We start from the raw sequence: 16,874 nt of genomic DNA on the forward strand, positions 1-16,874 counted from the left end.
CACTCATAAATACCATGAAAAATTATGCTAAAAGTACACAAAAATACTAAATAACTTAAATCCTTTCAGCTGCACAAGCTGCATCATTATGCCGTCCCTGAGCACACAAGGCCATTATCTCTTTCCAGTTTGCTCCTTAATGGTGTTTGCCACAAGAAGATAGATTTCTAGAAATAACAGGAGACACAATGACATAAAGTGCTTCAGTTTTGAAATGAAAGAGGCTAGGCTAAAGCATAAGCAATGAGAAGAGCTGAGCAGCACATCCCCACGACTAGGAAGTACAACTGTGAGGCACAGGGAGATCTGTTATTCTTCATGTTCCAGGCATACACCTCCTTGCGCTACAGGCTGTGCTATGACCTCAGAAAAGAAAGATCTATTGCAGCTGTGAGATCCTTTCAGTGTGTGAAAACACAGTATCTGTGACGCATTGAAGAAAAGCTGGCCAAAATGTTTTTGGCTGGGAAAAGGTTTTTTCTGTAATTTTCATGCCTGTTGTATATTAAAGACAGCTGAAAGGACCAACTCATACTACCATTAGCCATCTAAGGAAACATTATGCTGTTCATTTTACCATGACCAACCATTACAACAAAAAGTATTCTGCTACTTCCAGATGAAGCAGGAAAAGTAACATTTCAGACTGAGGCCATCAATATGACCAAACAAAAGAGCAGAGCATTGGTGAACCTGGCACCTGTGGCAAGAAACATGACCACTCAAGGTACAACAACAGCCTGTCACGGTACGGGATAGGTTGGAGAAATAAGACAAACAGGGGAGGGCAAACTGAATAGTGGAGAAGCTTCAGCTGATTTTTCCTAAGTCCTCACAGTGCATGTGAATAGCATTAATATTCCTAATGAAAAGCCAGAATTTTACTGAGGGGAAAAAATACCACTTATTAAAATATCTTTCATAACATTATGTTTTTCAAGTGAAAAAACCGAAACAAGATTCTGTTCTCTGTGACAACAACTCCGTGTCCTTAATTTTCCAGGCTGTGAGATTTCCAAATACATGTCTGAATTTCCTGGAGTAGGACAGGAAAGGAAATTGTCCTTGACAATTCTGTTCAATCTTTACCTAACACAGCCAGTCAGAGCTCATACTGCAATCACTGACCTTTGGGAATGCTTTTAGTGAGGTGCTGGTTCTCTGAAGGCAATATAATTCAATATATAATATTGAATAATAATTCAATGATCCTGCCTGGAATGCAGCATGCACCCATGATCCAAGGCAGGAAGTAAAAAGAGGACATTGGTCTGCACAGTCATCAGTCCTAAGAGGGATGCTTACTTCAGGAGCTGAGGTCACTTCAATCATCCTCAGCTTCTTGGTGATGATACCCCTGTGATTTCACTAACAGAGACTGACATATCAGCATTATACATTGATGAGAAAACAAAGAATCTCCCCTGCCTTGGGTCAGGCCCCTTTCCTGCTGCAGGGACTCTGCTCCTGCTCACTTTCTGCAAGTTTCACAGATTATACTTCACATCACCTTGTTTCCTTGCTATGCTGGCTAGAAAAAGAGAAACAACACCCAAGAAATTTCTGCTATGTAATCATGGGGGTCCAAACAGCTTACTGAGGTTTACTTGCAACAAACTGAGTATTCACAAAATCACAGAATCGCAGAATATGCTGAGTTGGAAGTGACTCACAAGGAACATCGTGTCCAAACCTTAGCCCTGCAGAGGACCATCCCCCAAGAGTCACACCATGTGTCTGAGAGTGTCATCCAAACACTTCTTGAACTCTGTCAGGCTTGGTACTGTGACCATTTTCCTGAGGAGTCTCTTCCAGTGCCCAACCACTCTCCAGGTGAAGAACCTTTTCCTAACATCCAACCTAAACCTCCCCTGACACACCTTCAGGCCATTGCCTCAGGTCCTGTCACTGGGCAGCACAGAGAAGAGATCAGTGCCTGCCCCTCCTCTTCACCTCATGAGGGAGTTGTAACTGCAATGAGAGGTCTCCCCTCAGTCTCCTCTTCTCCAGGCTGAACAGACCAAGTGGCCTCAGCTTCTCCTCATATGGTCTCCCCTCAAGGCTCTTCACCATCTTCATTGCCCTTCTTTGGAGGCTCTCTAAGAGCTTAATGTCTTTCTTATATTGTAGTGCCCAAAACTGCACACAATATTCAAGGTGAGGCTGCCCCAGTGCAGAGCAGAGCAGGACAATCCCCTCCCTTGACCAGCTGGCGATGCTTTGCCTGATGCCCCCCCAGATACAGTTGGCCCTCCTGACTCATATTCCACTTGCCACTGACCAGGACCCCCAGGTCCCTTTCCCTGGCACTGCTTTCCAACATCTCATTCCCCAGTCTATATGTACATCCAGGGTTGTCCCATCCCAGGTGCAGAATCCAGCATTTTCTCTTGTTGAACTTCATATGGTTGGTGATTGCCAATCACCAGCTGTGATTTGTTGAGGGTCTCTCTGCAGGGCCTCCCTGCCTTCAAGGTGTTGTATCCCCGTAACCGCTCAGCACTTCATTTCCCCTGGTGAATAGTGCAAAACAGGGTGTACCTCCATAAACAGTCAAGATTAAAAACATCTGCTTAATGTTTACAATCCAAATTCCAGTGCTAGTATTTCTAATGGATTTCAAGAGTTGAGCAAGCTCAAGACTGAAGTGTGACCAACCAGCAGGCTGAAAGGAAGGACTGGAAGACATTACAACCACGTTGTGTATGTGGTTAGCAAGCTGCAGGCAGGCACAACAGAACAGAGGAACTACCTGCTTGTATTATCGAATATACTGTATGAATAGTAATATTTATTAAGCAGAAGCAAGTTTTGAGGCACTTTTGCAGATTATGTCCCTTCCAGCCTTACAACATCTTGATTAACTGGAGAATAACATGGACAAGCTCAACAAGAGAAAGCCAGCCAGTCCAGTGGGTTAAAATCCTATGACATCCTTGGGAGATGGAGAACACAGAATTCCCCAGAGCTATTTACAGTTCCTTGCTGGCAAAGTAGAAGAAAAGAGTGAGAGGTTCACTATTCCCTCTTGGCCATTTTTCATTTGCTGTCATTGCTCAGGAGGCTGCATACTTAACCCTCTCAAGAAATTTACTCATGTGGTTTTCGGCAAGGATTGAGCAAGTACTACTGAGTGGTACAGGACATAATGGGTGTGGATGACCATAACTCTGGGGTGCTATCACAGTTATTTGGAGAGGCTGTGAAGCAGAAGTGGGGACAGACTCTTTGCTTGCTGTAGGCTGTTCAAAAATCAGAACCAGCTTTCATAGTCTGAAGGCTAACTTCACATAATGACACAGGTCATCTGTTCACTTGCTTAGGGGCAGCATTTTAGCCATGGTCTGAATAAAAACACAAGATATGAATATTTTATGGCCATAGAAAAATCAGAATTACTTGGTAAAGAGAATCCCAATTTAAATAATACAAAGAAAAAATTCTAAACCACAGTCATAGGTATAACTTCTTTTTATTTGCTAAGTGTATCTAGCTTGTCATGAGCTGGTCCTGGAAAAGTACATTTCAGAACTGAGGCTTTCAAGAATGCTTGCACTCTGTTTGTTTAAATAAAAGCATAAAAAGGGCACATTTGTTCATTTCTACTTGGTTCATGCAGCTATGACCTCACAGATTGGAAAAAAAAAAGAAAAAGCTGAAAAGAATGGCAAAATTCCAAATCCCAAGGCAATATTTTCTAAATAAACCAGGGAACTATAAAAAAAGTCTGGATGAACCATATATGGGATTATACTGACATACTGTGGCAAGACAGAAGTAATGCAATGCCTTAATCACATTCGTGACCATCAGCTACTCTGCTACTCTCCACCCTATGGCTGAAGTGAAGAGAGAAGTCTAGGGTCCTCAGTCCCAGACTGAGGACAGGGACAAGGAAACGGAGAAAATAAAAAAACAGACCACATCACTGGATCCTTCCAATGCTTCCAACCACGGTATATGGAACAATGAAGTAGTTTCCACATCTTGGCATAGTGAAAAGTCTTGTCTAGATACAGAGATGCAGAGCAAATTGTTTTCTTGTCTGAATCCAGAGCTGAAAGACCTACACCCCAAACAGTTGCAGATGTGCATTTGTAGGCCTCCAGCCTCTGAGCTTTCATCCAGCCAGAAAGGTCTTTGTTTTCCAAAGAATTATCCCTGAATGACTCAGTTGAATAATCTTTCCCATATCACTGATACTTTGGGAAAAGAAGTTCAGGCACAAGTTGTGCCCTGAGACGGGACATTTTCAGAGGAAAAAGACCATACAGAAAAAAATAATTAACAGAACCGTGGCAATGAATAAGCTCTCTGGACTGAAAGTCCCATTGGACATGGGAACAGGCAATCAGGCAGGACTTCCCCAACTTGCAGAGCTCAGAATCACAGTTTTAACAATTTTCTAGCCCTTTCAGAAAAGACAGCCTGAAAATATATTTTGAGCACGATCACTGTGTACCTCTCTTTCCCGATGTGATCTGGTCACTGACTGGAACTTCTCTATTTTCACAGCAATGCCTTAGATCATTCATAAGAAAGTACTAACTGCTCCTTAATGACTTTTGACAATAATATTTCCTCAAGTGTGGACTTATAAAGCCTTTTCATCCATGGAGTCACAAGAATCAGTCTCAGGGCTGGAGAGCTACAACTCATCCTAACTAGTGAATAGTTGTGGTAGGGAGGTAAAGGGTAACATGAACTAAGGTTGACCAACCACAGTTCCAACCATGCCATCAGTTGCACAAGCTGGAAGACCTCTGCAGAGTTACTTGGTGCACCTTATTTCTGGGCTATGAGAAAAGTTTGAAATGTGGAACATCTTTGTAGGACCATCAAGAACACAGTTACTTAAACAGCAAGGCAGCTAGCAGAGCTCATCTTTCCTAGGTAAGAGAAAACATGTTCCTGTGAAGAACAGATTATTCAGAAATTACTGACTTCAATCAGAGTTAGTAATCTAAATACCTCTAGTTTCAGAGTGCCTTCAACCCTTTAATGAATTTATCTTTGCAGTATCCATGTGAAATAGGGAAGGGCTCTAATCTGGTCTATAAAGATATCAGATGTGTTTGTAAAGATATACAGGCAGCCAATACCCTTTGAACTAAGTGATTTGCTAAGATTACACAGAAAGGTTGTGGGCAGTGCAGGGAACTGGTCCTTGTTTTCTCTGCTTTGAGGACCTCAAATACTAGACTGCTGTGGCACTGTCTATCACTCAAAAGTAATTATCAAAGTAGTACCTGAATGCCAAATTTGAAGTCTTCCTTTGCAATGAAGACCTACATCACAGTCAACAGGCTCAGTGGTTAAAAGTCAGCCAGGATAATAAGTGCCAACTTATTTTAAGGGGATATATCTATTCTGGCAAACTGTGCTTCAAAAGATGTGGGAAGTTACAGAACAGCTGGCTCAGCAACAGGAAAGACATTCCTTCCTCTCAGTCAATCCTAGAATGAGTGAAGACCATTCCTTTTTTTCGCTATTTGGAAAAAAACAGCAAAAAAAGCAGCAAGATTTTTTTCATTGAACAAAAATAGTATGTTCTGTGTTGCAGCAGAAAATGCCAACTTCCCAGGCCAGCAAAAATATAGATCCTCAAACTACAGCTTGAGATGTGTTAACCACTGCTATGTCCTGACTTTTTAGCCTCTGTTGTAATTTAAAAACACACTCCTATTAATGGCTCTATTATGTACAAAGGGAATTGCATGAAGCAGCCACACTTTTGACTATGATGAACTTTATGTTGAGATGAAATTATTTTTGTTATTCCCTGTTACCTTGCACAGTACTTGTCTCCTCAGGCACAGAGGAGCATACAGCTACAGAAGAGCTCTGACTCCTGTAAGGAACTTGAAGTCCACAGAAAATATGCAGGCAGTGCCTGTTCTGCTTACTGAGGAAATGTTTTCTGCAAGTGAACTACATGTGGAATTATTATCTATAGTATAAGGGGTATCTATACTAAAGGGAATATTTTTTCTATGTATAGTTTCACATCCCTGCCACTGTCTCCTGTATAATTCTCCTCTCTGTTCTGACATAACTGTTAGTTATCAGAATAAATACAGATAGAAATATTAAATGTCTTACTCACAAGAAAAATAACAAGCGTTATCTATAAACCACTCAAAGTACAACAGAGGTGAGAGGGTTTAAATCAGTATTTCTTTCATATACTTATAACTTCCTTGGTCAGAAACAAGGAAGTTGAAAAAAGTTATTTCACAACCCAGTGCTTCTGGTGCTCACATAGCACTGTGCTACCTTGCACTGGTAATTATTTTGGTATTTTATGTTACTGCAGAGACTAGAGAAAGCCATTCCAGTCAACATGCTGGCTGTCACAGCCCAATTCACCCTCCCTCTCTGTATATGCCACTGCCCACATCCCAGAGGAGTGCACTGAACCACCGTGTAAATGGGCTGCCCCTGTCTTGGAGGAGCCCTGCATGGACTGGGGCAGCTCCCTGGCACACACCACTGTGCCAGCAGCCTGATTTTTCTGACACCTGTTCACCTCTCGAGGAGCTGTACAGCTGCCAGCAATGCAGAGGCTCTTCTCAGACTGTGCTAAAGGTACCTGTAGGGGAGCAGCAGCATCTGTCCAGCGTCCGTGGACTCCTGGTCCTGCAAAAAACATGAGGGAGATGAAAGCACTGCTCTGTCCCCTTTCCCTTTCAACAGCTTGATGCATGGAAAGCTTCAGACTCCCTACAGGCTCTCCAGCATGCCAGGAAGGAAAGGGCAAGGCAAGAAAGCAGCAGTCAGGGAGTATCGACGGGACAGATTTTAACAAGACAGATAAGACACGGAAAAATTCCGGTGTGGGATTACGGCGATAAGAAAGAGACGATGACAACAGTGAGACTTCTCCCCAGTAAGTCAGGTGCTTTACCTGAGGTTTTGCACTGTGCTAGTCACAACGCCTAGAAACTAAGTATTGCAATGCTGAATGGTGAATGTTGCAGTGCACGAATCCTATTTGTTTCCCTACCCCATGGAGCCCTGTCAAAAGTGGAGAAGACTTTTTTAGATAAAGGCTTGCACAAGCCATGTGCTGACTAGCAACCCTTTGCAGGAAGCAGACAGGAGGAGTTCAGGTGTCTCCAGATGAGTCAACCTACCCCACCACTGCTCAAAACAGACCACATCAGAACATCTTGTGATTTGTCGTAAGGATACGTGTGTTAGCTTGAAAAACGTATCATTTGAATGCTTGAAAATGAGAACCTGCTTTGAAAACTCTATTAGCATTTCAAATCTGGCCTTTAGATACAGTGTACATAATCTTTCCAGAGAAACCTGAAGAGGCAAAAAGCCTTGCTTTCCTCTTGAACTTCTGCGTTTCCTCTGAAGGTGGAGACCTCAGGAAGTGACAATGTGGCAGTCCTCTGATTTCTTGACATTCACACCTTGCCCATACAAGGAAGTTTCCATGGCTGATCTGTGAATTTTAAGGCTGAGAAAGTTTCCCCATACAACTAGGTCTAAGCTCTGATTTTTTTTCAGTTTTGTTTATGGAACAAGCTTAGGTCCTCAATTCCTCCCCGATACACTGAAATTAACAGTGCAAAAAAACAGAGGTAGAAGCTAGAAATCTGATTTCCCAAGACTGAAACCTGTTATCCTGTGAGTACGCATGCCAGTGACAGAAGATAACTGGTAGAAACTCAGATGCTTTGTGTTGCTTAGTGCTATTTAAACAATTTGCCTTTACACTGTTAGTGAAACTGCTAAAAACTTTTCCACAGCAGCATAACCAGACCAGTGAGGACGTGATTTGAGCATAGTACAGAAATAGAAAACTTCTTGAGGGGAGATTAGTCAAGCGATGGGCAAGCGGCAGCATACCTGCTCTTGGGTGGTAACAAAGCTCAGGGGCCATATAAAGGTGGGCAGGGTTAGACATGGAAAAGCTAATTTTTAAAATAGAAACCTCTACCTAATATATTCCCAGAGATGTTATACAGGGTTTTGTGAACATGCACACAGTTCAGGCAGCCAATTATCTGGCTAGATACTTGATCACCTCTGACGTAGGCAGCCTCAGCAGTCAGTCTCCAGCTTTGGTCCACCTGTAAATTCCCCACTTTGCCATGTGATTTGCTGGAAAAGAGGTGTCACTGTGCCTAGAAACAAGTTTATGTCTCTTCTCAGTTTCTTTAAAGTCAGACTATTGCTCTGACCTCTTGTGCTACTGCTGCTTGTCAGTAACATGCAGTAAGAAAGGAGGAAGTACAAAATATCATGATAAGATTTCCATGACATTGCTAATGTAAGGTGTAAGTCAGCTCAAATTGACACACTTGCTACCTTTATCATTATTTGAAAAAGATCACAGCATCGACCAAGCAGAAAACTTCTCAGATATTTTCTTATGTTTTAACATGATCCCAACAACATAATGTAATGGGACTGTAATTTCTCTCTGTAGGCAGATGGCAAGACAACACACAAAGCATTGTAATGACCAGTGTAGGGTGTTGTTAAGACATAAATTAAAGCTTCTGGACCATAAAGTCTTTTTTTATAGACTTTATAGAGATGAACTACGTTATGGACATGTTTTCAGAATGGGCTCATCAAAATTACCAGAAATGAAGAAGATGCTTAGCTGGTACTTTTGAGGTTGATCTGATTATGTGTCACTGATCTAGCTTTGTCTACATCTAGCTGCTTTCTCTTGCAGAAAACCCTGTCAGGCTGAATCAAAGTGTTGAAACACATCCTATGAGGTAAGTTCAAATCAAATGGAATTGAAACTGTACCTTTCAGCAGCCTCTTTCACTCTAAACATCCAACAAGAGATTAGAAGCTTTGTTTAATTTCGACGTTGAATTTCATTTTAATAGGACTCCATTGTTAACATACATCTATGACATGATGTAAATGCCTAAATCAGGGAAGCAAGTACATTTTAGGTACTGAGGGTATCCTGCCTGGCCTCCAGCTGCCACTGGGACAGCATAACCCTGGCACAGTGAGTGCATAGCTCTGGTTGTGCAGTGTGGAGTAAGCCACTGCACTGAGGACACACACATCATGTCCCTGTCTGTGTTCCCGGGGCCTGTGCACTTCACAGCGCTGTCCCACTGTGGCTGCAGTGCCACTGGGCCTCACAGCAACCCTTTCTCATGACTCCAGTCCGCAAAATCTTTCCCCTTCCCTGCATCAACCACCCCGCTATTGTATGGAGATTTTTGCTTACTTGAAGCAGCCATGGAAGGCCAGTTTGGAAGCCAGGATACCAGACTTAAAAGGTTAATGATCTATCCATTATGCTAAATCCTATGCAGCAGCACTAATTCTTCCTATTCAGTCATCCTTTTCCCAAGAGCCTGGGACAATACAAGAGACATGGAAAGCTCACTGATTTATTGCTGTCATGCAAAAGGTCACACTAAGGAAGACCAGCCACCGGAGTCTTTTGCCCTGTAAGTTTAGTATATGACAAGCCGTTTGTTGGCTTGTCTTCAAAAACATCCTTTGACACGGAAGAGCTACTATAAAAATAACACTTGGAGACTTTCAGTAACTTGTACTTCACTTTTCTGTTTTCTTTTTTTCCCAGAAGAAATGAGAAAGTAGGTTCTGTTGCCTTCCAGAATAGCATACTCACTCTGAAATGGAAGATGACACTGATTTACCATGTCAGCTTCACATACATCACATGTTGGTGTGAATTGATCATGAGGGGTGAACTGAGGAAAAGTTATCACAGAAGACAACCCCACAGTAAGACTGTAGCCAAGGTTTCTGTTATTGACCCAGAAAACTGAGAGTAAACAAAAATAAGTAATACATTTTTTTTTCATCAAAACAAACAGGCATATGTCTCATCTCTCATCTCCAAACTAGAGTTTAGGACTACTGAGAACAAAGACATCAGTATACACACACTAGTACAAAAACGTGCTTATATAGTTGTCTGTGAATATAAAAACATATATGTGTGTAATGTAGATATGTATTTCTTATATATGAGCATGCATATTCTCTGCAAGCTGAGAGACACAAAAGACCCTAAAGCTACCACTTCTGAGCTTCTCTCTGTAGGAGAGTTACCTTCTGACAGCAAGATAAATGAAGCGGCAGCTGTGTTCATTCTCTAGCGCTCATGCTTGTTTAGTACTCTGATTAATGATGAGTGCTTTACTTAGTCTAATTTATCTCTCACAAGTCTTTATATGCTGTTCAGAGCCCAATGTAAACTTTATGTGCAGATGCACCCACACAGTAAAACAATTCCATATTGAAAATTACTTTAGTTTAATTTCAAAGTGAGTCCCCAAGGACTTCATTGGTAGGCATGCAGTGTCTTGGTCTGCCTTGAATTTAGGCTTGTATTATGGGTTTGTGGGCCACCCACAAGAGTTGGAATATTGCAGTAAAAAGGTGCAGTAAATACTGAAAGAAAATGGTGACATGCAGTTGCTACTTTGGTAAATTCTTTAGTTAATTTGGACATTTCAGAAAAAGAGGAAAAGAAGCAAGGACTCTGACAGAGCAAAAAATCTTTTATATTAGAAGTCCATCCTGGGAAGGCATATCTATCTAAGCAAGGTTAAGAAATTCTAACTTCTACTCTAACACTCTTTCTGATTGAGAAAGTGATTCCATCCCAGGAAAAAAGTACTAAGCATGATGACATGAGCCTTCTAAAGAAAAAAATAAATCATGGAGTCCTGCTGTGTCTTTATGATTTTTAACTACATTTCCACTTTCAGCTCAATAAATATTTCATGAGATGAAAGTAATCGATAAAATGGCATAATGTGGGATCATCAGAAGGAGTTTCAATACCTATTCATGGACTGGTTTATTGCAAACCTTTGCATTGAGAAAGAGCCAGGTGAGGAAACTCCATATGAGTACTAAACAGCTGCAGAAGTTTAGAAATAGCCAGTGGTGGACAAGTGGGTAACAGGACAAAACCCGTGCATCATAGAGTCCAAGGCACATAGTAAGGCAAATGTGAACTCAACAACATTCACTGGCTTTCACCAAGTCCAGCAGAAATCAGGAATAAGATTCAAATTAGCATGTAAGCTCTTAAGAAAAGGAAGCTTATTAGTCAAAAAACAAAGGTTCCTCTATGAGGAAAGGCAAAAATGGAAAACAAATTAAAGGATAGTTCTTCACATCATAACAACAAAGAAGAGAAGCCAACTTAGAACACATATTCATTCTCTATATTTAAGTAATTCTTGCTTTTTCAGTGAGATGAATGCTGCCATCCATTTGGCAGGACACTTGAGACCTGCAAAGGGCTTGCACATCCTCATCAGTTGGCTAAATTGGACATTAATTTTGACACTAATCTTACTCAGAGCTGCAACTTCAATTTTGCCTGTGTATTTCCTCTTTGTTTAGTATTTAATTATATATGTAAACTGATGTGTTGAGTACAACTTCCCTAAATAACAGTGATCTAAGGCAATTAATACCGGTATGCTTCCATTAAGTTTTTTTTAAATTAGAGCTGGTGTAGTAAGAAAACACAAATAAAAATTATCTTTAAGCTCTTTGAGATTTTTGTAGCAAATACAAATTTAGCGGTTATTTTCCTGCGGCTAAGATGCTCTAATGTGTCTTGCATGACATTGATGTTGATAAATGTAATGTAGAAGTTGCAAGCTTCCTGTAAAGGATGAATTGCTGACATTTTAAAAACCAAATTTAGTAGAATTTACAATGGCTCAAGTATTTGTGACATCAAACATTTGTGTGGTTGTATTGACTTCTTTATCATTGCATGGAAATCAAGTAGCAATGATACTTTTTTTCCTTCAGAAGTTAACAGTGAGTTATAGCTAAGGCTTTCAAAATTATACTATTATGGCTTCTTCATAGGCTATTTGTTCCTTTTTTCAATTTCCTACAGCAACAAAATCCTTCTAAAAACTTTATTTTGAGGGTTAATAGTCTGATGCTGGAGTTAAGCAGGGAAGATGAAATCAACAGAAACTTTATTCAGAAGCTATGAGATTGGTTCATTTTTTGAACAACTATAATGGAAGCAAAATTTCTGTTTAGGTTATTGCTGTTACTTCTGTAAATGCAAACTCATCCTCTAGCCTCTGAAAAAACAGGGTTGTGATTTCTATAAGTAATTTCTAATTGGTAGCCTCATTAAATTTTTGCTGTGTTGAACTTCTCCATATGCACTAATTCACTGTTTCTGCTTCTGTGAGCTTTAGAATCACATTCCACTTCCATGGGTTTCAAGGGACTTGTGTGCATCATAGTAACAATTATCGCATGCAGTGGCAGTAGAATACAGAATACTAATTAAGCCATTAATTTATTCTAATTTCCTTGTTTGTCCACAGTAAGATGCCTATGATCATTGTCAATATGCTTGCAAATTAGCAGCTGTCTTCAAGAAGTAGCGTGTCATGTCCTGTTCCTAACAAACATGGCCATGGATGTGACTGTCCCAGGACATCCAGCTGCAGGCTTCATGAGGGATTGCACCAGATGAAAGACCGCAAATCACCTCTTTGAACCAGCTCCAAAGAATTACAGGAGGCAAAGCCTTACTGCAGTCAGGAAGTTTGATGGTAAAGAAAAACAAAAAACGAAATAAAAATCTGGGGAATTATTTTATTAGGTCTCTAGGCCAGCTAGCACTCATCCAGTTACTTTAAATGCCCTACCTTCCTGTTCCATTCAGACACATTAAATGCAGGTTAGACTTAGGCAGTAACCTCAGAAAGTCCACACTGCAGAGGAGGTAGCCATCAGGGTATTGTGCTTCATATCATTCTTTTTGGGAACTAGAACAAAACACACTGTTACCTTTTCTTTTACATTCTTTGGATCACGCTGAGACACCTCAGAATCTCTCTGGTCTCTTTTTGCTGCCGCAATGCAGAAAACCCTCTACCTGCTAACCCTGTTCCAGACAAGGACCACCCTCCAACATGCTTTTAAATCTTTTATTTTTACTGCTGTCCTCATAAATGACCTACCCCAATTTCCTCTGTTCATGTTGATTAGCTACTTACTTAAAGCTACAGATATCCACAGATCAGTCAGACCTTCCACCTGGCAACCAAGGAGCAGCACACAGTCAGGAAAACAAGTCAGTCTGACTTGTACAAGATGATGAGACATTTGAAGCCGTTCAGTTCTACCCCTACCTTTGCTGACAGGTGATGCCCAAGCACATATTTCTTACCCAAGACTGTGGGGAATGTGTTCTCAGGAGGAGTCCAGGCAACAAAGTGCGTTTAAACCATACCAAACTTGGGAGAGTGGACCATGCCAAGGCAGGAGCTTTAATAACATAATTTAGCAGTAGACTTGATAGTGTTAGGTTAACAGTTGGATTCAATGATCTTAAGGGTTTTTCCCAACCTAAATGATTCTATGAATCTATGATCTAACTCTTTCCACTAAGCCTTCTGTTTCTGTAACACTCCTTGATGAATTCAATTAAACATGGAAATTGTGACAATAACCACCTTTACTACTTGATCCTAGAAGGACCATATTCAGTTAAGACATGAGGGACTTAAATTCCTTGATCCAGAAAGGAACGTCTGTGGAGGTGTCAAAGGCTCTCAGCAGGATATGTATGTTTCAGTGGTCAGTGCTTTATCAACCATTATCCCAGAGGGTCTCACCTCACTATACCTGCTGAGTAGAGATGCACAGCTCACCCCTAACCCTGAAAGAGGCATGAGTGCACCACCTGTAGCAAACCCATCAGCCCAGCCCCTAGGACCCTCTCAAGGTGTTGTGAACCTCAGTTTGGGTACTCATTGTGCTGGAACTCTGAAAGAGAGGACAAATTAGAATTGGGAAGTAGTAGTACCAAGATCAGTGTTTACAGAGCTGTTGTACTGTCTACTCTTTTGTATGGGTCCGAATCATGGGTCATTTACCGGCACCACTTGCGTCTCTTAGAACGCTTCCATCAGCGCTGCCTCCGTACAATCCTAAACATCCACTGGACTGACTATGTGACCAACACGTCTGTCCTTGAACAGGCAGCAATCACGAGCATTGAGGCCATGCTGCTGAGAACACAGCTGCGCTGGGCAGGGCACGTCTCCAGGATGCAGGACTACCGCCTCCCTAAGATCGTACTCTATGGGGAACTTGCCACTGGCTGCCGCAAGAGAGGAGCCCCGAAGAGGAGGTTCAAGGACTCCCTGAAACAATCTCTCATCCTTGGCCATATTGATCATCACCATTGGTCTACTCTGGCCTCCAATCGGGAGGCCTGGAGACACACTGTCTATAATGCTGCTGCTGCTTTTGAGAACACACGCAGGATCACTCTCGAGGAGAAAAGACAACGCAGAAAGAATCGCGTCTTGTCTGTATCACCTGGGGAGTCTTTCTGCTGTGCCTTCTGCAACCGGACTTGTCTATCTCGCATTGGCCTTTTTAGCCATCAGCGCGCTTGTAGCAAGCGTGGGTAGAGCCCTTTCAAATCTTCGTTCGCGAAGCCTAGCCATGATGATGATGATGAGTAGTAGTAGTAGTAGTAGTAGTAGTAGTAGTAGTAGTAGTAGTAGGGAAGAATTATTATTAATGTATTATGATTTGGGAAGAATAACCCCCTGCACCAGTGCAGGCTGAGGGCTGACCTTCTGGAAAGCAGCTCTGCAAAGAAGGACCTGGGGGTCCTGGTGGACAAGCCAGGGCTGTGACCCAACAGTGTGTCCTTGTGGCCAAGAGGGCCAGTGGTACGGCCTGGGGTGCCTTAGGAAAAGCACTGCCAGCAGACCCAGGGAACTGATCCTGTCCCTCAATTCAGCCCTAGTGAGGCCTCATCTGAAGTGCTGTGTCCAGTGCTGGGCTCCCCAGTACAAGGAAGGCATTGAGCTCCTGCAGCAGGTTCAGGAGAGAACAACAAAGATGATGAGGAGACTGAAGCCTCTCTCTTATGAGGAAAGGCTGAGGGAGCTGGGACTGTCCAGCCTCAAGAAGAGATAGCTGAGAGGGGATCTCATCAGTATAAGTATCCAAAGGGAAGATGTCAAGCAGATAGAGCCTGGTTCTTCTTGGTGGTGCCAAAAGGCAACAGGCAGAAACTGATGCACGGGAAGTTCCACCTGAATATGAGGAAGAGCTTTTTGCTGGAACAGATTGCCCAGAGAGGTTGTGGAACCTCCCTCACAGGAGATATTCAAGAAATGTCTTGCAATTCTGTGTAATGTGCTCTGGGATGACCCTGCTTGAGCAGGGAGGTTGGGCCAGGTGATCCTCTGTGGTCTCTTCCAACCTGACTGATTCTGTGATTCTGTGACTCAGTGAATTTTCCAATGTTAGGACAAATTCCTGCCTTTAGGCATCTCTCTTTACTTAAAAAAACACTGCTAGTGACACTGCTCCCTCTTGCATACTTGCCATCTCTTTCCTTTCAATACAGGGGAAGTAATTCATTATTTATATGGAACTAAGCCTTCTCTATCCCTTTGAATAACTGTTTCAGCTGTCTCTTATGATTTATTAAGCATTTGCAATGTTTTTCCTTTTCTTTGTTATAGTACCATAACATGGGGGTATCACTTTGAAAGGGACAGTTTCCACTCTGTTCCCAAGGGGATGTAACAGAGCAATGTAACATCTGCATTGATTACTTTACAGCAAACATCTAAATGCTTGAATGCTTTATTCATAGTTTCTTGAGCATGACCATATTTGTGCATCTAATTCCTAGATGGCAGAGCTGCCTGGGCTAACCAGGCACAGCCTGAAGTGTGATCCCCACAGCAAGCACACTTTCAGTGCAATTCTGGACATGTTATACCTACCTGTGTGATGGCCTTGCATGTGGTGGCTCCAGTCTTACTGCCTGTGTAAATGAAGAGTCCTGACAATACAAGTTGTCCAGATTCAGGCTTCTCCGATTCTTAAGAATTGACTGACTTTGGGCACTTAAGTTAATAATTCTATGTGGCTTTCTTGCTGCCTGAGCAACAGCACTAATCACAAGAAGATCTTCCAAAGTGAATTGAAGTCCTCCATTTAGAAAGACACCTAAATTACACGGTGTTGTCAAAATAGACACTTGATCAGGTGACTGAAAATCAGGCTTTTTAAAGCTCCAAATACGGTAGCCTTAGAAAACCTGCAGCTGTTCAAAAATAACTCGTGAACATAGAGCAAGACCACGAATTCAGATGTCTGATCTAAAGCCAGATGAGATTGCATCATTCTGCTACTTCTCAGGTCAGTAATGACAGATATAGAAGCAGGGGAGGTAGCTGGGACACCTGCCTACAGTTTCTAGGGCAGGTGCCATGGTATGAAGGGCAGGTTGTACTCTGAGGACCCAGGCAGGAATAGGTTTCCCTCCTCTTGCAGGTGTTTGCTAGACTCATTTCTGTCCTAGGCCATATCTTCAGGTTAGTAATGTTTCTGATAAACAATTTATGAAGTCTGGTTTGCACAACAGGCACATTTTTCAGCATACCATCATGCTGATTTCCTGAAGGTTCATGAGAGACCTCCTGGAGTCACGCTCAATCCTTTCTACTTTGTCACAGCAGGACTGCACTAGTTATGTCTCAACATACCACTAATTACCCAATAAGTTAATAAAGAGAAGGGGATGAAAGAAATAAAATGGCTTGAGTAGCTCAGTGAGACCTGAGCTAGAATGCATAGAAATTACATACTGAGTCATTCTTTTTCTACTAACCTCTCCAAAGACACAGTGGAGTGACGTGCAATTCACGGCCAATCCATTCAGGCTGCTCTTGATCTCACCTAATCCTTGGGCACAACTTTCTGATGTTCTGAGGGTTGCTTTCTGAGGACAGGATAAATTCAGTAAGGATGTCAGTTGTTTTCCTCTTGAGGAGACATTAACTAATTTCCACCCACAGCAGAGGATCCTA

Source organism: Myiozetetes cayanensis, unplaced genomic scaffold (genome assembly GCF_022539395.1).
Source record: "Myiozetetes cayanensis isolate MyiCay16 unplaced genomic scaffold, myiCay2020 scf2-11, whole genome shotgun sequence".
Lineage (NCBI taxonomy): Eukaryota > Metazoa > Chordata > Aves > Passeriformes > Tyrannidae > Myiozetetes > Myiozetetes cayanensis.